Source organism: Panthera leo, chromosome B3 (assembly GCF_018350215.1).
Source record: "Panthera leo isolate Ple1 chromosome B3, P.leo_Ple1_pat1.1, whole genome shotgun sequence".
NCBI classification, from domain to species: Eukaryota; Metazoa; Chordata; class Mammalia; order Carnivora; family Felidae; genus Panthera; species Panthera leo.
Window position 1 is genome coordinate 58301234 of NC_056684.1, and position 24748 is coordinate 58325981.

Genomic DNA, 24748 nt, shown 5'->3' on the forward strand with positions numbered 1-24748 from the left:
GACATCAAGGATAGAGGATAATGACATGTAGAAGATAGAGGCTGGTGGAAGGATTAAATAAAAGAGGAAAATCAACATGGTTAGCTAGAGGCAGAGGTAGACAAGAGGGGATATGTAATCATTTTATTACTTCTCCAAGAGACTTGAAGCCTCTGCCATCACACCACTCTTGACCCTGCACTTGACCTCACCACCCCCTCAAATTATATGCTTCATTGGACTCATGCACAGGGTGATTTTACCCCTTCCATATTCTTGAACTTGGACTCATCCAAGTTATCAGTTTGACAAGGCAAGAGCAGAAGGAGCAGCCATCATAGAGGCAGAAATCAAGCAAGGATGATGCATCAATCAGTAAGGCCAAACTTAGGAATCAGTATCTGTAGAACCCAGACTAAAGCTCAGCAGGGTGTCATCAGACTATGCCTGCCCCGAAGGATTTGGAGGATCCCAACACAATGCCCAAAATGGTGGCAAACCTTCCAGTCATCACTGCATGGATTTCAGAGGGCATCGTGTCTGCAAGACATAGCAGATGAGCAGGGGTGCCTCTGTCATTAAACAAGGAGAGCTGTGTCAGATTCAGGAGGGTGTGGCTCCCCAGCCCCAGAGTGCCCACCCCATACCCCGGGACACATCCCTCCAGTGTGAGTGCCCTTTCAGCACTCAGCTCTGCTGTCAGACCTTCCCAGTGTCTGTCTCACTCCTTCTGACACCTACTCATATCCTGGCTGGCATTGTTCTCATGTTTTCACATGAGTTTGTCTCATCAATTTAAATTTTAAAAGGCTATAGAAAGGAAATGGTATCTTTCTTGTGTATGCTCTCAGTGTCTAAAGCCATATACTTAATGAATGACCTTATGGAGTACATATTAGCTGCTTAAAAAGTACTTATTAAATGAATTGCAAATAGATTATTAGAGCCCGGTGTTGATGAAAGAATCAAAAGAAACCATGTTTGTTGTAACACTGTGTGTCAATTATACTTCAATTTAAAAAGGTTGTGAAAATGTTGTGAAAGTATGAAGACCTAACTATATGCCTACTGCTGTACAAGATAATAGGGATATTAATATGACTAAGGCAAAGTTCCTGCTGTTAAGAGTCTAGCAGAAGAAACTAAGCTGGTAATGCATAATTGCAGCAAAATGTGAAGTGGTATGGTAGAAGTGTGCAGAAGTACCCTAAGAACATTTCAGAAACAGTTAATTAGCCTAAGCTTTGGGAGACAAAGACCTCAATACTAACTTCATGCCAATTTGACAAGCTATCGTCCCAGGCATTGAGCTGAGCAGTCAATAGCATATACTGAGCACCTACTCCATAGAGACAAATGTATCAAATAAGTATTATGGGAGAGAGCCTTCGTGTTAGCCCTGACCAAGGTAAGCTATTGCCTCATTAGAGATACTGGAAAACAAGGGTCTCAGAGAGAAACCAGAATATAGGGCAAATATCCGTCATAGTCCCCAAAGAAGGAGAAAAGTTGGACCAGGACATTTCCATGCATTCCTGTGTAAAAAGATGGATCAGTGGTTAAGGATATCCAGAATAAGGGTGCCCAGATAAGTTTGAAGTATGAAGGCATGAAGTGTGAAAGCAATGAGCAGAGTTCCCTTGGAGCTTCTGAGTTTTCTTTTATCAGTGATTGGCTGCCCATACAGTCCTCATATATTTGACTTACCAGAAAGCATACTTTCTCTCAATCTGTTTTCTGCTCCACTTTGTGTTCCCCAAAGAAAAGATCAAAATGCCTTCGAGTGCTTACCAACCCCTCAAAGATGTTTCCTGCCACAGCCAGGGTATCTGTGACAAGTGGTACTCATGGTGATTTGCAAAAACCAGGTGACCTAAAGGGATATAAAGACCTAAAGCATTAACATTAGCAGGAATGTTAGAGGGTCTCCAGCAAAACCCCTCCTCCATTTTATTGATAAGGAAACTAAGGTCTAGAGAAGTAGAGTGACAAGCTTAAGACCACAAAGCAAGTTACAAACAGAGCCTGGACCAGAACTCAGGACTCTTGGCTTCCAGAACAAGTAGATTAAAATAAATTAATTATGAAATAGTAGTCCAGCCTATTTTCTGTCCCTGCTCTGACCCTCAGCCTACATAGGGCCTGGACCTGACGATCTGAAATCAGGTATGCTTGAAAGGGTTTGCCTCTTCACATTGGGTTTACCACTCTACATCCTACATATGAACATTTTTCCAGAATAAGTGTCAAAAGTGTCATTTCTTTTTTTTTAAGTTTTTTTAAAATGTTTGTTTATTTTTGAGAGAGAGGGACAGATCACAAGTGGGGGAGGGGCAAAAAGAGAGAGAGACACAGAATTCGACACAGGCTCCAGGCTCCAAGCTGTCAGCACAGAGCCCGACGTGGGGCTCAAACCCACAAACCATGAGATCATGACCTGAGCCGAAGTTGGACTCTTAATTAACTGAGCCACCCAGGTGCCCCAAAATGTGTCATTTCTTTGCCTCTTGACAGATCACAAGATGAAAGCCCACCTCCTGAGTGGTATAGGAGATGACTCACCTTCTGTAACACCCAGGTAGTAGAGAATGGGCATCATGCATCCAAAGAAAGGGATGATTGGTAAGGTCCATAATAAGAATGACAGGGCATCTGGTGAGATGTTACACTGAATGTGTTCATGCATGCCATAAGTGAACTTCATTGCAGGCCTCTGAATTAAGCTCTTAGCATCCCAAGGATAGCTGATACAGTGTAGGTACTCAGTGGATATTTAAACACAGGCTATTTCAGGAATACATTTAAATGTACTACAAATCTATTATCCCATCAGTGCTAAGCCACAAGGGGTCTTCTGAGCCTTCCTCCCCAACCCCTATTTCATTCCAATTTCCAAATATAATAATCAATGGGCAAGAGATTGATGCTGTTTCCTTTACTAATGGGATCAAATTCTCTTCTTAGAGTCAAACTGACATATATACTGGCTCATCTCTTGGACTCACATTTTCATCCTCTACACCTCTCCCAACACTGACACTCTCATTCCTCCCCATGAAAATTGATATGAGCTGAAAAGCAATGATATTCTTCACTGACATATCAAAATTGGAGTCAGCCACAGTATAGTTCAGGAAAATTTGAAAGAAAAAAAGAAAGAGTAAACAAAAGTGAAGCCAGGAAGGACGCAAGGGAGAGGGGATTGGCCTCATGCATGATTAGGACCTACTGCCGCTACTAAGGTTGGTCTCCCTCGTGGAGGGAGGGCTATGTCCTTATGAGCTGCTCATTTAATGACATAGGACTCAGCTGTTCAGTTCCCTTTATGCATATGGTTAGTTGTACCCCAGTGTACTCTTTACTTTCCCACCAGATCTCCTACTACCATCATTAACAAGACACAGCCCAACCTGCTCATGCTTCCCCTAAATTTCCTTTCTCTAGGGTTATAAAAGAGCAGAACCCTCACATTCAGTTTCTCATACCTGAACCTGGTCTCCCAGCCATTGAAGTCATTAAATTGAGGATCAGTTCTGATGACCAAAATCCCAAAGGCAAGTTGAAGACCCAGGCCCAAAGCACTGCCCTCCAGGACACCTAGGACCAATTAGAACATTATTCCAATGTGAGTCTTGAATCCTAGTTGTCCATTACCTGGTTGGGGTTTTAAACATGAGTACATGTACTCTGGAACCAACCTAAGATATTAATAGTAAATCTGGGGTGATATAGAGTAGGGAGCAGGGGGAAACAGGTTAGTAATATATAAAAGCCACATATGTCCATATGTTTTTTTTTAAAACTGTCTACAGGGTAGATGTCACACTTACATACATACAAATAAAAGCATCATAAATAAATACTTTAATATTATTATGTGCAATGTGGATTCTCTATTGTATTCTATTTTCTTTCTTTCCTTCTTTACTTTTTGTTTGTTTGTTTGTTTGTTCTTTCTTTAACACTGGCCTAGATCCACAAATTGACATCAAGGTTCACTAATGGATCAGAACCTACAGTTTGAAACTAAGTGATCCAAGGCCTCTAAGAACTTTAAAATTTCTCTTAGGAGCAAAACTGTCACAGAAGCAAATTCCAAAGATTGTTAAGAACTTAGTTCTGTGCCTTTGCAATCAATAATTAGTAACACATGGTCCTTGGCTATGTGTTGTTATACTTATCCTGCATACCCAAAACTCTGCACTGTGGAGTTTGGAGGAGGCAGAGGGTAAGGATGAACATGCAGATTTCTACAAAGAAAAGACACAACTGCTCTGTGGGCTGTGTCTAGGGCAAGACATAGGATAGGGCCAACCAAGAGGACTCCTGCAAACACCCTGAAGAGGAAATGCCAAGACTATGTCACCAACTTAGTGAATGGATAACAAATAATTAACTTTACCTTTGAAAAATAGAAGTTCACCCCAAGGGTAAGTGAAATAATTCAACAGATCAGACACAGAGACTTATCTTGAGAATTTTCATCTGGTAGTTTTCTGGTTACCATCTCTCTCCCCCAACTCTTACAGAATTAGGACACAAATCACATGACTTCTTTTTCCTCAAGTTTTGGTATCAGTAAGATGTAATACAAAGGTTTGCTCTGTAAGATTGTTCTAATGAATAATCAAAATATTTTTTTAAGGGGGAAAAGTATACTTGGTTCTCCCATAGAACTCCACCTGATATCCAACCACTCCCAGGGCAAGAGCAAAGGCTAAGCCATAGATCAACTACCTTAAGGTCCCTTGATGTACCAGACATGTCTGATCAATACACACACTGGTTTCCTCATGTCTGAGTGTTGGACGAGGACAGAGAAGAGAGGTCACATATGAAAAGAAAACAAAAAGAGCATGTTGCTCACTAAGATGCCTCAGAAACAACAACAATGACAAAAGGCATCACAGGTCAACAGTTTCATTTCAGAGCTGTTCATGTTGTGAACTCATTGCACTTAAAGTGAATAAAATCTGGCTTCCAGGATCCATCCTCCTAATGAATGCAGTCTTTTTAGCTCTATCTCCTCAGTGCCAAATAAGTCAAGGATCCAAAATTTAGGTTGTAGTCTTGGTGTGTTTCTCCAAATTATCACTGTTGCGAACATTCTAAACACCTGTTTTCTGTGCATGCATTTGGAGAACAGGCAGAAAAGAGGAACTTGAGAGAGAGAGTCTGAAAGTTACTCTCTCCCCCTAGGCCTGTTACCAGAGGACATGTACATGCTATAGTCAGATGAGCTGTGGCTGCTACAGAATCCAGTTCAGCATACACTGAACAGGAAGTTTGCTCCTTAAACTGTAAGGAATTGTAAAAGACACCAGTGGGTGCAGGAAGTTGGGAGGACAGGAGGGGAAAAAAGCATAAAAAGTATCAGGGAAGTAAAGGGAGACACATACTACCACCAAATCAATTCAATAGCTTAACGCAGCTGCAAGCCTCTTTGTTATGATCACTTTGAAAAGGAGTATGGTTTTTCTCATTTCTGACACAAGCCCTGATGATAAACAGACTGAAACTCTTCTCTGAAACATAACCCCTTCTGCCCCCTAGCAATGTTGAGACACGAGGCTACAAGAAACTGGGCTAAAGTCCAGGGCACAGAAGCTTGTTGCTATTTTGCTCCCTGAGCCTTGGGTTTGTAAGTACAGAGGTGGAGGTTGAGAGACAGCTCAGGAACTGTCCAAGGAGAAAAAGGAAAGAGAACAGAGTTCGGGACAAGTTATGGAAACTGGGATACTGAAATTTTTATCTTTCTCATTTCATCCAAAGCTTCCGGCAGGAGTTTTTAAAGGGCTTTAGACATCTTGTTAGTTTTTTACCAAAGAATCTTTTTCAGAAAGTGGTGAACCAGGATCAAGAGCAGCAAACAGGTGGGATGCCTGGGTGGCTCAGTCGGTTAAGTGTACGACTTCGGCTCAGGTCATGATCTCGCAGTTCGTGAGTTCAAGCCCTGCATCAGGCTCTGTGCTAACGGCATGGAGCCTGGAGCCTGCTTCGAATTCTGTGTCTCCCTCTCTCTCTCTACTCTTACCCCACTCATGGTGTGTGTGTGTGTGTGTGTGTGTGTGTGTGTGTGTGTGTAAAATAAATAAATAAATAAATAAAATAAACATTAAAAAAAGAGCATCAAACAGGTAAGGACAGACAAGGCCAGTGCTCTCTGGAAATCCACAAGGCAGGCTGCCAGGCAATAAGCAACATAAAAGAAAGTACAGAGTAAGGTTCAGCAAACGGGGCTCCTCGGGGGCAAATGAAGCTCTAGTCATGAATGTTGGAGATAAAGCAAGAAAAACCCTCCCACAACCTTGCTACCCAGCCCTAATTGTTAGACTGAGCTGTCATTCTCAAGGCCAGGATAGATGGCTGTTTTCTTCTTGAGGATTCCCAGGGAGAGTTCAGCTTAGTTTGAATACTACATTTTTTCACTTACCTCTAGTGAAATCTCACTCTCTTCTAATTTATCTGATATCCTCTTTCTGTCCCCTGGAGTAGATTTGATCAGTATCTACCACTAGACTCTTCAAAAGTCATCTGTTCTCAAAACTGTATAATCCCAGTCATTTTAACCTTTCCTCTGGAATAAAACCATGTAAACAAGGCTACTAACAGGAAGTATAGCCATATAGTTCTCACCTCATGGATCCCTGACTCACCCCAAAATAAAAATTTTCTTTTCACTACTCCAGCTCTCTCTAACATTGTCATCAAAGTCCCATACATCACCGACAGTATATTTTAAACAGATGTTTTCTGTCTTTTTCAAATATTTTATATCATTTATCTTATGAATAAACCAGGAAATAAGTAACAAATACTAGGGTTTTCTTGTAAAGCCTATAAGAACCATGCCCTGCATGGTTATCAGATATAGGTAATTGAGAGAAGAAAAAATCATCTTTATCACCATGTAACTGAATCAATTCAAGAGGCTGCTTTAGGATCTCAAGAAACAAAAAAGAGACAAACCCAGATTCTCTCAAATATTTAAGTCTATCAAATAGAAAAGTTTCAAAAAATAGTTGATTCTCAGATTTTACCTATTCCTGGAAGTGCAATTTAATAAATTATGATTCACTTATAAGTAATTAAGATTTATACATCAAATAGCTCTTTAGATCAATTTGTGAATAGAGTTGCTTTCTATCTAGTAATTGTCTTGACACAAGGTCACTTTCCTAAAACAACTGTGTCTCTTGCCCTTATGAATTCTCACCCAAACAGGCCAAGCAGGATCTTCCTGAATAAGCCAGCACGTGTTCTGCAGAAACTTCTTGCCCTGGTGAAAGGTTATAGGTCCCTCCTGATAAGAACCCAAAAATTAAGTTACAAAAGTTACTCCATCCCATTTGCACCAATTCCCAGAACTTAGATTATCTGGCCTGAGAAAGAATTTTCTGTTTCTCAATAAGGACAATTATTCAGCCAGAGGACGACAGATAATGTTGTGGCAGTGGCAAAAAAGCCAGATCAAATCTTGCCAAGGAGCAGCAGGTCAGAATAAACCTACCCTGCCTGGACTAGCAGTATTCCCAGTAATCTCTTACCACACAGGTAGACACTAGTTCCATCAGGAGAGACTCTTGGGACTTACTCCTTCCTTGTTCCTCAGGAACAAGGGATTGTTTAGCTTCCAGATTCAGTAAAGGGCCTATTCTGAAAGGCAGCTTTGACCATTCCTCCTTAAAAACTACACAAACCCATAATCCTGAGCAGTCAATCAGATGTGCACTGACAGACTAGAAGGAAAACACCGCCACCCTCAAGAATCTCTGGTGGGCAGGGCCTGAGAGAAGATGCCCAGCAAGTAGAGCTATTCAAATGTGATTTAACATTTACAGTGTGCTTTCTATATGTGGGGCTCTTTGTAGGAACTTTACAAGTAGTAAGTACTCCCAAGAATTCTTGAGGTGATTACTGTTATCTTTTCCATTTTGCAGATGTGGAAACTAGAATACAGAAGTTAAATAACTCTCCCAAGGTCATGGAAGCTATAAGGAGCAGACAGAATGTAAACTCAGGCAGCCTGGCTTCCGAATCTGAGCCCTCAATAATCATCCCATGCTGCATCTCACCTAGCCTCCAGACTTACCCGTCTCTGCCATTCCTAAGTATCCTCAGCACACTAAAGTCATGTAAGTAAAAACTCGAATTCTCAAACTCTTGGAAATTTCAAAGAAGGTGAGCCCAGCAAGAAGGCCCCAATTGGCCATTATGCTGAGTCAGAAATGCTTGGCCAGGGCTGGGTGGGGCAGTCACTAAGCTCAAATGCTCAGGGGTCTTGGTTCACAGATTTCCATGACTCTTTCTCCACTGCTGTCTCTCCCATCCGAGATGTTCCCTCTTCCTATACATAGCCCTTCTTTTCCCTCTTCCCTCCTCCTCCCCTTCCTCCTCATTTCCCTTTTGCAGGGAGTCCAACCCTGTTGGACTGAGAAGAGTGTATATTATCTCTCAGATATAGATAATCTGAGAGAAGAAAAAACCATCTTTATCACCATGTAACTGAATCAATTCAAGAGGCTGCTTTAGGATCTCAAGAGCTCTTTTGCCTTTCCATGCTTCATAGAGAAAGTGTAAGTAAAAAGGATTGTTTAGAGGTGTCAGTATACCTAAAAGGGCATCATTATCTCCGGAACATCATTCACAAATTGTGTCAAGGAATTGATTTAATTTTAGTCCTAGACTTCTTGTGTGTGTCAGGTACCTTTGGTTTGCTTCTCCAGGCCCACTCTCCACCTTCCTCTATACCCTAGGAGCCTGACCCTGTTGACTCTGTCAATGGGCTCCTATGCCCTTTAGCTCCGCTAGTTGGGTTCTACCCAACTAGTTGGTCAACCAACTAGTTGGGTGACCCAGAAGGAGATCAGAGTATATGAAAAGACTGAAGTCAGTGTATTGAGGAGCTCTTTATCTGGCTTTCCTCCTCACTTCTCTTACATCTTGTCCCTTCAGGCCTAGGAATAGCAAGAGTTCACCGCTTACAGGTTCTTGCACTATCCTTTCTTGTGGCTCTACCACATCTTGCACACATCTTTGTAATGGTCTCTTTGCACATCAACCCTCCTGTAATGATCTGAATTTAAGTATTCCATCTGTTTCCTATTGGGACCCAAACTGATACACTAGGTGAAGCTGATTTAAAATTATACTCGGTCAAATGCCAGTTCAGTAAAGCCACTGCAAAATTAGAGGGGCGCACTAGTCTAAAAATAAATATAAGCCACATGCCTAGAAATGATTTCTGTCATCACTTCGTAAGCACATTCTACCATTTCCTGGGAACGTTCAGTGGGTACCACAAGAAATCAGTTAAGAACAGTCACTTTAGGGGGCGCCTGGGTGGCCCAGTGGGCTGGGCGTGGGCGCGGACTTCAACTCAGGTCATGACCTTAGGATGCATGAGTACAAGCCCCCGAGTTGGGCTCTATGCTGACAGCCTGAAGCCTGCTTCGGATTGTGTCTCCCTCTCTCTCTGCCCCCTCCCCCCACTTGGCATTCTGTCTCTCCCTTAAAATAAAATAAAGACATAAAAAAATTTTTTTTAACAGAACAATCACTTTAGGGGTGCCTGGGTAGCTCAGTCAGTTAAGCATCCAACTCTTGATTTCAGCTCAGGTTCATGATCTTGAGGTTTGTGAGTTTCAGCCCCACGTTGGGCTCTGCACTGACAGCACAGAGCCTGACTCTCTCTTTCTATGTCTCTCTCTGTCTCTCTCTGTCTCTCTCTCTCTCTCTCTCAATAAATAAACTTTAAAAAAAAATTTTAAAATAAAAAAAGGAACAATCACTTTAGCAAAATCCATTAACAACCTGATCCTAGAATATCAAATTGAAACCAGACCTCTGTTGCAAAACATTAAGATTAAAAAACAAGAAAGCCATAAGGGGCATTGCAAAGGAAAGAAAAAACAAACTCTCACACCTTTTAAACCAACTGAGAAGCAGTACATAGAAGCATGTGAGTTCACTGTCTTGGTATCCTGTTTGGCTTGGGATCTAATACTATCAAGCTCTTTACATAATGGTACAATTTGAGGGTTAGTAACTGTGTTATATCTGGAAGCTGAATTGAGAAAAAATCTATCTGATAAATGTGGAACATAATAGCTTGGCCATAACTTGCTGTGAAGTATGTACCCTCTGATAACTTCTCCAGGTATGTGTATGGGGGGCTTTTCAGATACGGACTAACAATAATCCTCTCACGTGCCTACTGCCCGCAGCTTCAACTGACAAAGTGAGAAGAGAGTAGGGTAAAGATGATAGGTAGTGTTAGCTAAATAGAGCATTAGTGGTCACTACAGGTCAGGCTTAGCAGCAAAGGTGTTTGTGCATTTTCTCAATGGCCTTATCCATAGGATGTAGAAACTCCCAACTAAGACAGACAAAGCTATGGAAACTCCCAGGGTCTGGGGTATTCGCATTTAGCAGTTAGGGTGGAAAGCTTAGGACAACTTTCAGAAAATCCATCTCTAGTGACTGTTGACATTGTGGCCGGGTTGATTCTTTCCTGCTCTAGCTTAAAGTAAAAATGACTGAGTCTAAGAAGCAAAAAGGTTATCCATAAGCCACAGTGGAAAGCTAAATAGGAGCTGGAAAATCACAGAAGGCAAAAGAAAGCTCTATCAGATGGAGGCCAGCAATCTTACATTGAAGGAAGAGACTCCATGAACCTGGGGATGACCAGTTCTGAGAGCCATCAGCCCGGGTATAATGAGAAGGGAACCTAAATCAGAACATGGTCAGGTGCTTAACTGCTGAGTTGTGATGGATGTATTACCTTAGAAGAGAACTCTTTCTCCACAGAGCACCCACATCTGTTTCATGTGCCCATTTCAGACAACAGAAAACATCAGATCTTCTTCACACTAATGGTAGAGATCTAACGCCAAAGATCCACAAAGACAGTCAAGACCTATGAGGTGAAATATCCAAATGGCCCTTCAACCCACCCTCAACTTCTTTCTTATAGAACTCTTACCTCTCTGAGTTAGAGGTAGCACTGGTTCTGACAGGCAGTAAAGTCTTTCCCAGATAAGGTGCTCTCTTTCACTGGGGAGAATCATGACTCTATCTCCAGGGGCCTTTTCAAGCCAAGCCCTACGTTCTGTTGTTAGCAAAAGTTTCTCCTGGTTTCTAGTATAAAGTTAATGCTGATCACTGACTTCCTGTGCTGATGCAATTTGCCCTTGTTTATACATTCTTTTCATGATTTCAGTAGGAATTTGAGGACACAAAAGCTCTAGCTCCTTCAGCTGCAGATAGCAGACTCAGGCCCTAATGAAAAAAAAAAAATGGAGGCGGGGAAGGAGCTCCTACCAAGGATGGGCTGCCTAAAATTCTTCACTTAGGATTTGCATTGACATGTAACATAGTCAGTCTGGAGACATTCTTCCAGACCTCCTCCCTGGTAACTTGTCCAGATTACACCCACCCACCTACCTTGCTATCCCCACCCAACCCTGCCAGGCTTACCACCATTCTCCCAGGAAGTCAGAACAGTTGCTCTGATAGGACAGCCAGAAGAAAAACAGACAGTAGAATCAGTTGGAGAGCTAGGAGGAAAAGTGAAAAAGAGAGATAATCTGTAAGAAGGAGGAGAGGTCAATGATATTCAGTGATGTATACAATCAGGCAGCATGACAAATGAGAAGATGCTAGATTTGGTAGTGAAGAAGTGACTGGTTCTGTTTGAGAGAGCTGTTTACAGGAGAGCCAAGGACGATACCAAGTACTAATGAGTTTTCAGAGCAACTGTAATTCTCATAAATTGGTGGTGGGAATGATTTACGCAAGAACAGGCAAAGACAAAATACAAAAATCAACGGTGTTTCTATGAACCATAAAATGAAGTTTAACGAAAGATACTTTAACATATAATTTTAAAAATAGTGTATCTTCAAATATTTTTTGTTTCCCCATCTATCCTCTCTTCTAGGACTCCAGTTATATGTATATTAGGCCATTTGATGATGTCCCACAGATCACTAATAGTATTCTCTCTCTCTCTCTCTCTCAGTCTTTTTCCCCTTTCTGTGTTTTATGTTGGGTAGTTCTATTGCTATGGCTTCAAATTTACTAATCTTTTCTTCTGCAATGTCTAAGCTGCTATTAATCCCATTCAGGTATTTTCCATTCCAGATGTTGTATTTTTATTTCTAGAAGTTCAATTTCAAACTTTTTTATAGTTGTTTAAACTGTCTACAGATTAGATTAACACACAGAAGGCCTTCCTGCTCCTGTCTCACCTTCAGAAAGATTCCATTCTCTTCTGTGGTGTCCTCAGCCATCTGTCTAAAGCTTCTATCACAGCCCAGTAATCTAGGTGAAACACACAAACCAACCAAAACACTCATCACTCATAACTCAAATGCATACTGCTTCCTAGGGCTGTTACACAGAAGGCACTTGATAGATACTTGTTGGATAGTGAATAATGAAGAACAACTCAACACCAAAAATAAAAAATAAAAAAAATTCCAAATACAAAATGGGGAGAGGACCTGAATACCTTTCCAAAGAAGATATATAGATGGCCAACAAACACATGAAAAGATGCTTAACATGACTAATCATCAGGGAAATGCAAATCAGACCACAATGAGATATCACCTCACACCTGTCAGAATGGCTAAAATAAAAAAGACAAGAGAGAACAAGTGTTGATGAAGATGTGGAGAAAAAGGAATGCTCATGCATTGTTGGTGGGAATGCAATTGGTGCATCCACTATGGAAAACAGTATGGAGTTTTCTCAAAAAATTAAAAAGGGAAATACCATATGATCCAGTAATTCCGCTATGAGGTATTTACCCAAAGAATACAAAAAAACACTAATTCAAAGGGATACATGCACCCCTATGTTTACTGCAGTATTATTTACAATAGCCACGATATGGAAGTAGCCCAAGTGTCCATCAATAGATGAATGGGTAAAGAAGATGTGTTATACACACACACACACACACACACACACACACACACACACACACACAGAGAGGATTATTACTCAACCATAAAAAAGAATGAGATCTTGCCATTTTCAATAACATGGATGGACCTAGAGGATATTATGTGAAGGGAAATAACTCAGAGAAAGACAAATACCATATGATTTCACTTATATGTGGAATATACAAAAACAAAACAAATGAACAAACAAAACAGAAACAGACCCATAAATACAGAGTACAAACTGATGGTTGCTAGAGGGGAGGGGATGGGAGGGATGGGTAAAATGGGTGAAGGGGAGTGGAAGGTACAGTCTTCCAGTTGTGGAATGAATAAGTCACAGGGATGAAGGGTACAGATTAAGGAATATAGTCAATGATATTGTAATAGTGCTGTATGGTGACAGGTTGGAGGTACACTTATGGTGAACATAGCATAACACATACAGCTGTCAAATCACTATGTTGTACACCTGAAACTAGCCCTGTGTATCAACTAAGCTTCGATTAAAAAAAAAAAAAAAGGAAAAAAAATTTAAAATAATGAAGACAGAAGAAATCATGCTGTAAGGAAAGGAGCTAGATACCTTTGAACATCAGGATCATCCTGGCACTCCTGAAATCTTTCTATGTGGTTAACCCCTTCTTAAGCTCTAACGTTGGGTCTGCCAGTGTTAATGCAGTGCTGAAGTCATTTAGCCACCTCTGGAGAAAATGCTGAAAATTTGTTTAAATGAAGGAGTTATATTAAGAGGAAAGGCAGAGAGCCAAGAGACTGAAAACTCCAACTTTTTAATCAGGAGGATTAAAAATCAGGAGATTTTAATCTCCTCCTGATTTAATTAGGCTGAGCTAACGTTGAGTGGTTATATTATCTTGCTCTCAGCTAAGAGAACAGACCTAGAAATTATCCTGCTTCCAAGAGAATGACTGAAGAAATCAAAGTACCAAGAAGGAGTAGTTGGAGGCCCTCCTGTTCCTCTCTTACTCAATTCCATTTCAATTCCTTGGCGTCAGCCAGAGTCATAAAATAGCTGTTATCTGGGGATTTCAAACAGATTATCTTGTAGAATTATATAGATTTGTAGAGCAAAATGGACCTTTAAGATCTTCCTGCTAACCACAACTACACTGATTGTAGATAATCCAAATCATCAAGTCACATGCAGTTGCCTGCTGGCCATGGCATAAGGACTCTGCTCCGCTGGCTGTGCACTCAGGCCCTCGGTGAACTCACAGCCTATTACACCTCCCACTTCATGGAGAGGACATCCAGTTCCTCTCTCTAACCCTGACCTTAAGAAGTTTCCTTCCACACTCCTGTCTTCCCCAAAACCTGAAGGTTATTTCCACTTAGATGACCCACTGATGTCTCAGCACCAATGTGTTCTACACAAGAACTTTCTGTATCTTCTCAGATACCATCTACTCCCAGTTCCCCTCTGTTAGGTAAAGCACTCCTTATACTTGCTTCTCTCCTCCTGTATCCACCTACCCCCATCCCCCACTGGCACTTTCCCTCACTTGGCCTTAAGTTAAGCATGGGTTAGGTTAGATGAGGTCTGAGAGTGGGGCCCTCATGGTGGGATGTGAAGCAAGTATGTGTTAGAGCTAGGGCCTTTGTTCCCTTTCTCTAGAGGGGAAGTTCTTTGAGGGAAGTGTTGGTATTTGGAGTTGAAGCCCTAACCCCCAATATGATGGTATTTGGAACTGAGCTGAATTTAGCCAATGGGAATCAATGGCAACCAATGGCAGGAAACTTGGTATCTTTCAGTCTATTTCATCAACTACCCCATCACTTGTTCAATGGACTCATAAACAAAGTGGCCATGATAGCAGGGGTGGAAGTTTTGCATAGGCTCTGCAACAGGAACTTCTTCTTACCAAGGTTAATCTGGCCTCTGCTGGTGGTGATTGCTGAATCTACCAAGATCAAAGACCAATGCTAAATCTATAGTATGGCATCATTCTTCAGGGACACTAGCCAATCACCTGGGACAGATTGATTATGTTGTCCCATCATGGATGGGGCAGCAATTCCTCAGTGAATTTAACATTTATTCTGGATATGGTGTCCCTTAATATTTTTATGTCCCACAGTAAAAGTTAAGGGAAGACTTTAGCAATATAGTTCAGTCAGGACCACAAATAGTTCACACACCTGAGAGTAAAGGTTTGAGTTATCAGATAAAGAATCAGTAGTTGAAGTACTGGCTGAGGGCATAGGGCATGTGATTTGGGCAGGGGAAGAAGGAGATTATAAATACCAACTACTAAAAAAATTAAATAAACAAACATCAATTACTGTCTTGATTACCAATTAAGAAAAAAAGGTCTTAGTAGCTAGGCATATTTTTTCCTTGGTTTATCCTGTATATATTTACATTTGTTAGTTTCTTTCTTCTCCTCCTTTTTTCCCTTCCTGTACTCTTCCATATAGGATGGAAACTAAATTTTAGTAAAATGGTACGTATGGATACTGAGTACCTGAAATAATGAACTGCACCAGCCTGTCTACTGGCAACTCAACTGTGCTTCTGTACTTCTTTGCTTCCCCAAGAGTTAAGAAGACTAGAAAATATTTCTTAGAATCCCTTTACAGCCATTTTCCATATCAGATTCCACAAATGAGAGGCACTTGTATGAAATTTGAAGAACCGAAAAGAGGCAGCTTCTTCTAGACTATTCAGACTTTAGTACAACATCTATTCATGATTTAAAAAAAAAACCCTCTGCAAATTAGGTCTAGAGCAAACATACCTCAACAAAATAAAGGCCTTCTATTAAAAATCCATAGCTAACATTATACTCAATGGTGAAAAACAGAGAGCTTTTCTCCTAAGTCCAGGAAAAAGACAAGGATGTCCACTCTAACCACTTTTATTCAATACAGTACTGGAAACCCTAGCCACAGCAATCAAACATAAAGAAATAAAAGGCATCCAAATTGGTAAGGAAGAAGGAAAACACTCCCTATTTCCAGGTGAAATGATACTATATATGGAAAACCCTAAAGACTCCACAAAAGCTACTAGAAGTGATAAATGAATTCAGTAACATTGTAGGATACAAAATCAATGTACAGAAATCTGTTGCATTCCTATACATTAATAATGAAGCAGCAGAAAGTGAAACTCAGAAAACAATCCCATTTATAATTGTGCCAAAACAATAAAATATCTAGGAATAAACTTAACCGGAGGTGAAAGACCTATAATCTAAAAACTATAAAACACTGATGAAAGAAACTCAAGATGATGCAAAGAAATGGAAAGACATTCCATGCTCATGGGATGGAAGGACAAATATTGTTAAAATGTCTATACTACCCAAAGCAATCTACAAATTTAATGCAATGCCTATCAAAATACCAACAGCATTCTTCACAAAACTAGAACAAACAATCCTAAAATTTGTATGGAACTACAAAAGGCTTCAAATAGCCAAAGCAATCTTGAAAAAGAAAAACAAAACTTGGAGGTTATCACAATTCCAGACTTCAAATTATATTACAAAATGGTAGTAATTAAAACAGTATGGTACCAGCACAAAAACAGATACATAGATCAATAGAATAAAATAGAAAACCAGAAATAAATCACAATTACACAATTAATCTTTGACAAAGGAGGAATGAATATACAATGGGAAAAAGAAAGTCTCCTCAACAAATGGTGCTAGAGAAAGCTGGGCAGCTACATGCAAAAAAGAAACTGGACCACTTTCTTACATCATACACAAAAATAAAGTCCAAATGGATTAAGGACCTAAATGTGAGACCTTAAACCATAAAAACCCTTGAAAAGAGCACAGGTAGTAATTTCTCTGACATTGGCTATAGCAACATTTTTCTAGATAAGTCTCCTGAGGCAAGGGAAATAAAAGCAAAAATAAACTATTGGGACTATATCAATTTGTCATCCTTGCACAGGGGTCATACTAATCTCTGTATTGTTCCAATTTTAGTATATGTGCTGCCAAAATGAGCACGTTCTTGGGACTACATCAAAATAAAGTTTCTGAAGAGTGAAGGAAACAACAAAACTAAAAATCACCCTAATGAGTGGGAGAAGATATTTGCAAATGACATATCCAATAAAAGATTGGTATCCAAAATATATAAAGAACTGATACAACTCAATGTCCAATAATCTGATTAAATGGGCAGAAGACATGAACAGATATTTCTCCAAAGAAGACATACATATGGCCAACAGACACATAAAACAATGCTCAACATCATTCATCAACAGGGAAATGCAAATCAAAACTACAATGAGATATCACCTAACACCTGTCAGAATGGGAAAAAAAAAAAAACAAAAACTCACAAGAAACAAGAAAGGTTGGTAAGGATGTAGAGAAAAAGGAACTCTGTGCATGATTTGTGGGAATACAAACTGGTGCAGCCACTGTGGAAGACATTATGGAGGTTCTTGAAAATATGAAAAATAGAACTACCCTACAATCTAGTAATCACACTACTCAGTATTTATCCCCAAAATACAAAAACACTGACTCAAAGTGATACATGCACCCCTGTTTATTGCAGCATTACTTACAATAGCCAAACTACAAAAACAGCCAAGTGTGCATCGATAGATAAATGGATAAAGAAGATGTGGTGTGTGTGTGTCTGTGTGTGTGTGTGTGTGTGTGTGTGTGTGTGTGTGTGTGTGTGATGGAATATTATTCAGCCATAAAACAGAATGAAATCTTGCCATTTGCAACAACATGGATGGAGCTAGAAAGTATAATGTGGCACAAAATAAGTCAGTCAGAGAAAGACAAATACAGTATGATTTCACTCGTGGAATTTAAGAAACAAAACAAGCAAAGAAAAAAAAGAGAGAGAGAGAGAGAGGCAAACCAAAAACTGACTCAACTATAAAGAACAAACTGATGGTTACCAGAAAGGAAGTAGGTGGGAGAGATTGATGAAATAGGTGATGGGGATTAAAGAGTACACTTACCATAATGAGGGCAAAAAAAAAAAAAAAACAAAAAAAAACCAAAAAACAAAACAACCATTCAGACTTTCCCTAACACTTTCCTCAAAGTTCTTCTAATGTCTGCCCAGTTCCAAAGCCACTTTCATATTTGGGTTTTTATGTTATGGCAATGCCCCATTTCTAGGTAATAAACTCTGCATTAATTATCTATCACAGTGTAACTAATTACCTGAAATTTTAACAGCTTAAGATGATGAACATTGATTATCTCAGTTTCTTAATTCAGGAATTTGGAAGTGACTTAGCTGAGTGGTTTAGGTTCAGAGTTTCTCATAAAATTTCAAGTCAAGATGTCAGCCAGGGTACAGTCATCTGGAGGTTTGATACTGGTGCTGGAGGAACTGCTTCCAAGATGGCTCACTCACATAGCTATCACTTAAAGATCTCATTTTGTTGTTAGCAGGAACCCTCAGTTCCTCAACTCATGGGTTTCTCCATAGGGTTACTTGAGTGTCCTCATGACACAGTAGCTGGCTTCCTCTGGAGGTAGTGATCTGTAGGTGCCAAGGGCTGGCTGCCCCAATATAGACCACTTTGACGTGAACATATTTTGAGCTAAAAACAATCAAAATCCAGTAGATTCAGGAAAAGCTCTTTACGTCCCCCTCAACTGCCTGCTTGTACTAGGAAGAGAGCTATTAACAGATTCCTCTTTACCTAAGGAACTTATCTACATCATAGGGTAACCTTTTTTTCCCAAACATCTCCTTTCATCTTCCTGCTAATAGTCTTTCTCCCCTTTGTATCCTCAGATTCCTATCCTTCCCCTTAGCTCATATAAGCATCATGTTACCTCACTGTCTTTGGAATTTCCATGTCTATGTGGATTCCCTGTGCATAAGCTATTAAATTTGATTTTCTACTGTTATCTGTCTCATGTCACTTTGATTCTTAGTCTAGCTAGAAGGACGTTGTAAATTATTCCTCCCCAACAGATCCAAGAGAGAGAGCAAACAGGAAGCCACAATGCACTTTATGACCTCTTCTCAGAAATGGCACACTATCACCTCTACTGTATTCATTTGAAGATGTCACTAAGTCTAGCCCTCACTCCAGGGAGAGAAATGAAGCCCTACTTCTGGGAGGAGTATCAAAAAAATTTGTGAACATATTTTAAAACCACAAGTTTTCTTGGAGCATTTAATCTAAAGAGATTTAAGGAGGAAAGGAGTTCTTAGCAGTTTTGATGATATGGTAAGAAAGTCATCCAGACTCAGGATGAGGCCAGTGAACCAAAAGGTAGTCATGATGCAGAAGTATTTTGACCCTGAAATTTAGGAGAAATTGGGAAAAGAGTTGAGTCAGTTTTTTGCAACTTTTACGTGTGTCTCTCCCTTTTAACTTAAAATTACATTTGAAATTTGGATATTCTGTCATTCATGTCAGATTCTCAATACTAACAATGATATTAGGGTAACACAGATACATCTATTTTCATACTATTTTGACTTCCACAACCCCAAAAGTATTCCACACTTGATATTGGAGGTTCCTCTCAACCTCACATCCATTTCCTTCATCCATCATGTCCATCCCCTTACCTCTGGGCTAAAGAACCTTTGAGCTCACTGCCCTCTGATCATACACCTATGGGAAGGAAGAGTGTGAGGGAAGAGTCCTTCCTTCACCCCCAGATTAGTCTCCAAGCCCCAACCTCAAAAACCAGACCAGGAAGCTGAAATTCTCTTCTGTCTCTCCTTTGAATTAAGACTTTGTCAATAATCACCCATTTACACCTCACCTTTCTAAAATACAGATGTGATTATGTTCCTCTTCTGCTTAAAAATGGACACAAAAATGGTCCCCCAATGCCTATAACAAAGTCTATAAATGTCCTTCAGGAAATTGGTGTATTCCTGACATTTTTGTGATAGGTACGTCATTTGGAGAACAAGCCTATAGTTTTAAGAGAATCCCCCAAATAGGAAGTTACCACAAAATGCCAGGAACCACTGACCTCCAGGGAAAAGGCCTGACTCAACAAGGAGCAACAGAATCATCACAATTTGGCTCCACCCTTACCCTCCCTTCTGTATCTTATGTCACAGCTCTGACTTGTCTTTCCCAGTGCTACCTGTATGTTCATGCTTCCTTGCCTTTGTTTCTGCCTTTGTCTCTGCCTAGAATACCTTCCCTCCTTTCTGTCAGGAAAATTACTATACATGCCTTGGAACCCAGCTCAAATATCATATCCTGGGGGAATGAGTGATCTAAGCTGTAATGCGGTTCATATATACTTCTAACATAATTGTAATTGTTTCTTCCCCCTTTTGATTAACCCTGGACTGAAATTATAATCTCAGAGTAATAATGACTCTTATTTACATTTAAATCTCAATGCCTAGCATAGATCATACTAGGACCCACTGTTTGTTGTGTAGGTGGATGGGTGTTGGCTTGTACTACTGACTGACAGAACAGGGACACCTCCCTCTGAGCATTTCTCTGCAGACTCCCTATAAACTGAAGACCATTTCTTCTCGGCCTAATGCTTTGCTCTGTAATGAGCTTTGTACTTTTAGATTTTACTCATTTGTAAAATTGCAAAAATAATTTTGGAGATCAACATAGGCTTGCCAATTTTTAATTTTCCAAGCAAAGACTTAAAAAATTATCAGTTCTCCATCAGGTAATAAAAGCAAAGCCACTTTAACACCTCAAAAATATGAAGGACATAATCTCAGCCTAGAAGACAGTCTTTTAAATTAAATACATTCAGCCTTTCGAAAAGCTTACCACATTGACCTTATTTTCTCTTATTCCATGATGAAAACTTCATCCCTGTTTATGAGTTCTAGAATAATGTTTGGAAACCACTGATTTAAACCTTTGCTTCTGAGAGGCAGCTCCTGCATTCTTCCTCAGGAATGAGATTCAGGCCTCATGACAGGACTCGTCCTGCTGGATCTACCCATGGGTTTCTTTTTGAGGAAATAGAAGAACCTAGAAACAAGAGACCAACTAAGCATACTGAGCACTTACTGTGTGCCAACTTCTGTGCTGGTCACTTGGCATTGTGTATTAGGTGCACCACTCAGTTAAAAACTCAAGAATACAAGCAATGCAACTTTATCTCTTTTTCTTACTGAATTTATTTTTTATTTGAATATGTTCCACTAGGTGACAACTATGATCTTAATTCAGGGTCTCTCTCCCTTTCTTTCCCTGAGGGTTGCATCTTTGATCCAGGGGACTGACTTAGTGCACAGGCAGGGCTAGATTAAACCTCCCAAGGTCTTAAGCAGGGAAAAGATTATGATGAGTCATATGTAATTGAAAAAAATTTAAATACTTACAGTTAGTTATTTCCTAACAAAGTTCAGTCAGGGTTTTTTTTTTCCCCCTCTCTCCTGAAATTATCACGTCAGTGCTTTTTATTCTTTCAAAAGAACTGTCTTACATTTTTGGGTAGATGCTTTGTTTTCCTGGGGCCTTTGATAAGTTCTTGGCCTACCAGAGGGTTCATCTGGTTTTGTTCATTGGCCCTTAGCATCCACTTGGATGTATTGGATTTTATTGTGGGTCCATGCAGATCACCATGGACTCCTCCTCACCCTGTCCACACAAGACCGCCTCCAATCTGAAGGCTCTTTATGCCACATCTGGGCCACTCAGGGTTACTCTTCAGTATAAATTTTGATCCCTTTTAAAATGCAACACTTACTATTATCAGTCATCATACTCTGTACAGACAAAGGAACTGAGGGAATAGAAGGGTGGACAATAGGCAGGGAACAGTATCACATTATCTGTATCACATTACTTCCATTGGCTCAAATTCTCCTATTTATTTTTTGTTCAGCTTTCTTTTCTGATGTCTGCACTAGACTATAGTTCTATGAGAACAACACATCTGTCTTATTCATTACTATAACCCCAGAACCTAGAACAGTGTCTGGCACATAGGCCCTCAATAAATATTGTTGCTCTAATGACTGAGAATAAATGAGATAAGAATAACACAAAGAGGTGGAAGGGTGTCAGAGTGAGGGGGCTGGAAGTGCTAAAAATAAACTTCAAATATTTTACAATTATGGTGAAAGTTTATGTCAGCTTTCCCTTGGAAAAGTTTTGTTCCACTGCAGCAAGAAATGCCTCTTCATTCTACCATTTCTTGTACTGTTTTCTGGTTTTTGTTTCTGGGCTTTCTCTTGGCTGGAAAACTAAAGTATTTTGGGTCAAGAGTATCAGTATATACCTTTGGAGCTCCCCAAAGGTATATATCTTTCTTTTAGAGATAAAAGATGCTAGTTTACTGAATGAATGAAGAATGAATGAACAAATGAAACTTGAGTCCCAAATATCCAGAGAATCCCTGAGGAATGGGCTCCCTATTGGGGGTTAAGTCCAAAGTGGTGTCTTCTAGACTGAGTCTTTCCCAGCCTCAGCATTCCACATCCACTTCCTGGGGCGTAGCACCTCCTAGTGGAAGTCCAGGGGTGCTGCCTCTTCCCAAGCCATCCCTCAATATGGGCCTCTTGGTGACTCCCTCCCAGACCACCATCTTTTCATCCTCAAAACCTTAATGTTACTCCCCTGGATGAGGCCCAGTAGACTCTGGCAGGGGTCTAGTCACCCCAAATACTGACAAGGTGAACAATGAAGGCCTCCATTCCAGCCAAGTGGTTCTAGGCAACAGCAGCACTTCTCAAACATGAATGTGCAGATGAATCACCTGGGGAGGATCTTATTAAAATGAAGATTCCAATCTAGTGGTTTTGGGTTGTGAACCAAGATTCTGAATTTTGAATCAGAAAATATTCAAAAATTTTTTGCAGGGATCTTTTGCAGAAAATATTTTGCAGGGATCTTGCCTAAAACATTTTTGGAATTGCTGTTGAAGCTTATTGCACCTTTAAAACTCAGTGGTGACATCTTTTTCTTTGAAGGTGAATTTGAAAAGCAGTCAAAAAACATTTCAAAATAAAATGTGATTATAAATATTGAGATGGATTTACTTACATGGCTTATAAATCAGCCCTGAAAGTTATCCCCAAACAACAGTTCCAAAAATATTTGGGGCAGCTGGTTGGAGAAAGGGGAATGTCTACTTTGAAACATTCAGATGCTTAAGTGTCACTGTGTCCATTTTTAAGGAGTTAATTTTATTACTAGTTTATTTAAGTAAAACTTAAATAGGGCTTGATGAGTGGCAGGCACTGTTGCTTTACAAGTATTATCTCATTTAATTCTCATAAGCCTGCTTTTATTCCCATTTTACAAATGAGAAAACTGAGGCACAGAGACAATATGTGGCTTACCTAAAGTCACCCAGCTAATTAATGCAAGAGTCAGGTTCAAACCCTAGGCAGCCTGCTTCCAGGTGTCACGGGATTAATTATTAAGCTATGCTAACTTTAAACAGTGTTAGGAATAGCTTAAAGAAAGAGTGTCAGCTACTATGGAGTCTATCAGAAGGAAAAGAAAGAAATTAAGTGACTTAGGGTGGACACTGGAAGCCTACAGAAAATAAATCCATCCCCAAAACAGAAACAGCTGGAGCTGGAATGTGTGACTAGAGAGTTCTTACAGCCTCTACCCCTTTCCTGGTTCTGATGCCTAGAAAAGACCTCAAGATGGAAGAGAAAGCAAGTTCTCAGGTTCACCTTCCACCATTCTATTCTCTCATGGTCTTAGTTGTCCTGTTTTGTAGCTGTAAAACTCATCAAATTTAGGGAACTGGGAGCAGGAAGACCCAGGGAAATTGCAGCATGCAGCATTGTCTTGCTTTTTACATGCTGTTCAGTGAGTTTTTGCTGATGGATTGTGAGTAAAGGGAGCACCCCACCGAAATGTCCAACTCTTCCAGAAATGATTCCTGACTTGCCTTGCCACCCTCAGGTCCCCTGAGAGGAGCTGGAGAGGCTCATTCTTCACTCACGATCTGACCATTAACAGAGGCCAAATGAGGAAAGAGAAAGTACCCCCACAGAACGTCCTAAAACACACAGCGGGCAAGATGGAGAGTGGGCCGATTGGCTAGCACTTCTAGAATTAGAAAGAGGAAGTAAAGTCCCAGAACTTCAATTTTGGCCCTAACCTAATATTAAGGAGCAGCGGGGTACAGTCACGGAGTACAACGTGGCTTCCCCAACCTAAAAAGGCGCCCTAGCCGTGCCATTGTTCCCACAATGCCGTGACTCGGATTCGAACCGAGGTTGCTGCGGCCACAACGCAGAGTACTAACCACTATACGATCACGGCGCGCTACCGGAACGCCACAAGAAACCACGCTTCCAAGTATGGATCTTCTAGTCTAGAAGGCCGGCCGCCCTGGCCTTCCGAAGTCGCCCACGGTGTGCCAGGCCCTTCTGGCACTCGCGCTGACCCCTAAGCGGAGTAGGGGCGCCGAGGACTCTCCAGCCGGTCTCAGCCGGTCGTGCGTACGGATCGTAAAAGAAAGAACTCCTATGAGGCCGTTATGCTCACGTCTAGCCTGTACGGACGTGATGCCCCGGGGTCGCCCGAACGGTAGGTCCGTTTCACACCCCCATGCCCTGGCGGCCACGCTATCTGAGTGGACTCCAGCTGGGAACGGGGTTGTCTCTAGAATTCCACAAGAAGGAAATATCAGTTCCGACGCACCCGCACAACTTCCTTCGAGGTGCGAGGCGGGGTGGAGGGACGGAAACTTGGAGCGCAGCCTTCAAACTGGTGAAGCAGTGGGGTCTGACCCCCGGGCGAGTGTGGACAGAAATCAAAAAAGCAGGGAAACGAGGGCGTCGGTGTTCTCACAGCGAGAGGCTAAGTTGGAGATCAGCAGGTACAGACCGTGACGTAACAAGGGGGCGGGGCTTTCAATAGA

General features: G+C 40.8%; 1 long non-coding RNA gene and 2 other non-coding genes across 4 annotated transcripts; all 3 read right to left on the reverse strand.

Annotated features, from left to right (window-relative positions):
* Positions 1 to 24672, reverse strand: LOC122222088. Of its 2 annotated transcripts, XR_006203594.1 has the most exons (5): positions 24131 to 24672; positions 20680 to 20886; positions 3465 to 3576; positions 1687 to 1852; positions 1 to 551 (listed from the first exon to the last, which is right to left on the reverse strand). It is a non-coding gene; the product is annotated as an uncharacterized LOC122222088 (long non-coding RNA). The 2 variants fall into 2 exon arrangements; XR_006203595.1 differs by lacking the exons at positions 1 to 551; positions 1687 to 1852; positions 3465 to 3576 and adding an exon at positions 19076 to 19210.
* Positions 16818 to 16921, reverse strand: LOC122223304. The gene has a single exon (XR_006204189.1). It is a non-coding gene; the product is annotated as a U6 spliceosomal RNA (small nuclear RNA).
* TRNAH-GUG lies at positions 24076 to 24147 on the reverse strand. Its single transcript has one exon. It is a non-coding gene; the product is annotated as a tRNA-His (tRNA).
* Positions 24673 to 24748: the final 76 nt, after the last annotated feature.